This window comes from Rhipicephalus microplus, chromosome 4, assembly GCF_043290135.1.
Source record: "Rhipicephalus microplus isolate Deutch F79 chromosome 4, USDA_Rmic, whole genome shotgun sequence".
NCBI classification, from domain to species: domain Eukaryota; kingdom Metazoa; phylum Arthropoda; class Arachnida; order Ixodida; family Ixodidae; genus Rhipicephalus; species Rhipicephalus microplus.
In genome coordinates, this window is record NC_134703.1 from 63,927,012 (window position 1) to 63,930,911 (window position 3,900).

Consider the following 3,900-nt stretch of genomic DNA (forward strand, 5'->3'; position numbering starts at 1 on the left):
TTTTTCTGTTCCAATTGTTCGAGCACCAAGGCACGTGCTCGATCACGCTCTTTTCTATCTCTTATTTCCTTTTCTTCTCTATCTCGTTTCCGTGCCTCTCTTTCGCGTTCCTCTCGTTTCCGTTCCTCTCGCTCCCATTCTTCTCTTTTCCGTTCTCTCTCTCGCTCCTGCTTTCGTTCCTCCAACCTTTTTAAAGCTTTTAACGCGTATCCAATATCCTCCTCACTGTCGCTTTTCAATATTAGCTCTAAAACTTCTGACCTGCCCATTCCTTTCTTAATATTAATACCAAGGTCTCCACAAATGTACAAAAGACCATCTTTTAGCAGTGTCTTCACCTCCATGATTGCCGTTGTACTTTAGTCCTGCATCTCACACAAATGTAGGAGATCCCTCGAACGAACAAATAGGTGATCTCCCTAACTCACACACAATCCAGCTTCTAATCAACGCACACTCAAGAAATGAAGCCTGGAAAGTTATAGCAAAGACCAAGACTCACCATAGCACAGCACCATGTCGTGAAGTCCATCCCACCGCTGCCAACCACTTGTTAAGGCTCAGAAGAAAGGTCACTGCTGATGGCATCCCACCGCTGCCAGCAGTTGTTAAGGGTCGAAGGAGAATCGCTGGAGGATACAAAAAAAAAAACAGGTTTATTGCACTATTTACACATATTTACAGCAAAAAAGGTTAGGGGTTTCAAAAACCACGAGCGTGATGGTTGAACCGTTACATGGTTCAGAGCGACGTCCAGCACTCTGCGGCGTCGTTTTAAGCTCTGTCGGGCTCCTCCTCTCCGAGTGGAATACCAATCACACACACACAAAAGGTGAGGGGGACGAGTATGCACGGTCCACGTGAACGCCCAATATTGAGTTGTGAACACTGCACTGCAAGGTGGCGCCAGCAGGGCTCTTCCTCGTCGTGTGTGTGCCGCTAGTCGAGAGTTCCCACGAGCCTGACAGCATACATCAAAGGGTCTGCCGATTTGTTCGCTTAATTAGCGGGGCGATTTGCGGCGGCCGCCATGGTCTCTTCCAAGGAAGATGCTCTCTTTGTTGTCCTCTCTGGAACTGTTTACGATGTCGTGGCGACACGACGTCTCATCCTCCGGCGAGCAGGAACAATGCCTGGCGGGCATAGGCAGTCGGCCGGTCGGCTACTTGATTGAGGATTAAAAGAGCGCCGCTCCCCCGCCAGCTCTGGCGCCGGTCACGCCAGCTTCCCCGTCGCCCGATGAGTCGCCGAGGGCATCAGTCACCACTTCTGCTCGAAGAGACGACAAAAGGGTCCGTAGTTGAAAGTCAGGAACTCGTTTTCGCTTGTCACATGGTCTGGGTAATTACTCAACACCCTCTAGACTAATCTAGAGGGTGTTGAATTACTCAAATATTCGACAGCGTCTGGCAGACTGGGTGCCGAAGGGATGGAGAGCCTCTCCAGTGGACCGGCTTACGCACCATGGCGTCGGCCCAGATGAACTTCCAGGCCAAACTTAACATTGCTGACTCAATGGCTTCGAGGATGGCGTCAGGAAGGACGTTGTAGTATGCTCCTTTTATATCAAAGAATATGGCCAGAGATAATTGCTGACATGCCTTTTGATGCTAAGGATACGTCACAAGATCTATAACATCGTCGACGGAACAATAGTGACGGCGAAAACCAGCCATGGTGTTCGGATATATCTCGTAGTATTCAAAGTACCATTCAAGTATGGCCAAGATCATTCTTTCCATAACTTTTCCAACACAACTTTAAAGTGCGATCGGTTGGTAAAAGGTATTGTCCAGGTGAGCTTTGCCAGGCTTACGAAGCGATACCAAGCGGCTAATCTTCCAATCTTGCGGAATGACGCCACCTTGCTACGATCTGTTTAAGATGTTAAGGAGCGCTTCTCGTGCCCGTTCACCAAGGTAGCACAGCATCCAGTAAGAAATGTTATCCAGGCCAGTCGACGACGACCGAATACATAGAAGGAGCGCCGCATCAAGTTCCTGTGATGTAAACAGTAGATCCATGCACGGGTCCCGTGAGTTAGAAGAACAATATTTCATTTTTTAATGAAATTGCTTACAAACATTTGTGCAATAACATCCCGATCCAGAGCCAACATGTCTAGTTAAGGATCCGTTATAGACAAGTCATTTGTTTAATTAGCGAGTAAAGCCTTTACACAGAAAATTCAATCACAGATTACAAAATATTATGTGGACATCTAGGGAAAAACAGAAATAATGCGACATGTACATATATTTCCACAATATTGGCATGACAACTGGTAACTCTCTGATAGGAATATGGTTCATTGTATGTAGGCTTTCCTCCGTGCTTTGGGTGTCTAAGTTGTCAAGGCGTTGTTGTATCTTTTGGATGCGCGGGGCTCTTCGTAGATTGTCTGTTAATTTGGTGCGTCGGCATCTTCTTCGGAGAGCAAATTATTGTGCGCATAGCCGCATGTGCAGCTTTCTTAATAGCTTGCTGAAGACCATGGGAGAGCCCGCAAAGGCCTTCCTCACAAGCATCGCCAAGTTGAGTTTTGAACATAGTCCAATCTATTCTTCGTGTCGTGGTAGATGGGTACGTGTTCGAAATACCTTTGATCTTCAGGTAAGTGGGGATGTGGTCACTTCCGTGTGTTTCAATGTCCAAAAGCCACTTTACCCGGGTAGCGAATCGGTGTGAAACAAAAAACAAATCAAGGCAGCCGCTATATGTGGTGCCTCAAAAAAACGTAGGACTTGCGTCATTCAGAAGGATGAGACCATGACTGGGAACGAAAGATGCTAGACGTCGTTCAGTTGAATCAACCCTTGAGCTTCCCAGGATGGGATTATGTGCACTGAAGTAGCCGGTCATAACCGATGGACACGGATGTGCCCTCAATATGCCCTCCAGTTTATTGACGTCGAATCAACTTGATGGGGATATATATACACCCAGGAGTGCCAATGTCACCTTTCTATTTTTAAAAGTCAAGCCCACATACTGATTGTCGTCATAAGGTTGCACTGGCTGGATGACGTAAGTAAACTCCCGGTGAATATATACAACAACCTTGCTACTTTCAATGTCAGTTGATGAAAAAAATGATTCGTTGCCGGATAGTCTCATTGGGTGCGACAATTTCGGTTCACATATAACCATGATAGGAAATTGATATAGACGAAGGAACTGACGGAAATCGGAGATGAGAGGTCTAAGAACTCTTGCGTTGCACTAAAAAATTGACGATTCTGTGTCCTCTTGTCGAAACTAGTTGTGATTGTTGGCCATAACTTTACTGGAGGTTTGCAGGGACCGGGCTCAACACGTCGAGCGCTTGTAAGCCGCTCCTAGCAGTTGGCGTATCAATGCTTGTCAGAAGACCTCTGGTGACATCCACATTAGATCGCAGCTTAGAAATGATTTGACGATCTGCTGTCGGAGCCTCGTCAACCGCAGCATTGGCCTTCACTGGAAGCATAGAGCGAGAAAAAATGTGGAACACTTCACGATTTTGTGTGTCATTCTTGCGCAGGGACCATGCTAATCTTCTCTGTATCGTTCAGATTTTAGTATATGTACTTATTTGCAATAAACCGCTGTACCTATTTTAGTCGACACTAAGCCACACGGCTATGGAAATGGAAATACAAATGAGAATCGTGATCGAAGGAAAGAGACCTTTTCTGTCTGTTTTTTGTTTATCGTTCATCGTTTTAGAGTCCCGAACCCTACAAAACACGGGAGCAACAGCAACCTATTATAACACTGGAGTGACAGTAACTGCATCGCATCGCAATATTGAACGCCGTTCAGGGAATAGACACCACGGATATGGCTTGACGCTGTCACACTTTTCAACAAAAACAAGAAAAAAAAACAAGTCGACCACAGACAGCTGTGTGATCATAT

At 46.2% G+C, this 3,900-nt stretch overlaps 1 non-coding gene across 1 annotated transcript; it reads right to left on the reverse strand.

Moving 5' to 3' along the window:
* Nucleotides 1-3,478: 3,478 nt before the first annotated feature.
* LOC119173054 (U6 spliceosomal RNA) lies at nt 3,479-3,585 on the reverse strand. The gene has a single exon (XR_012895104.1). It is a non-coding gene; the product is annotated as a U6 spliceosomal RNA (small nuclear RNA).
* Nucleotides 3,586-3,900: the final 315 nt, after the last annotated feature.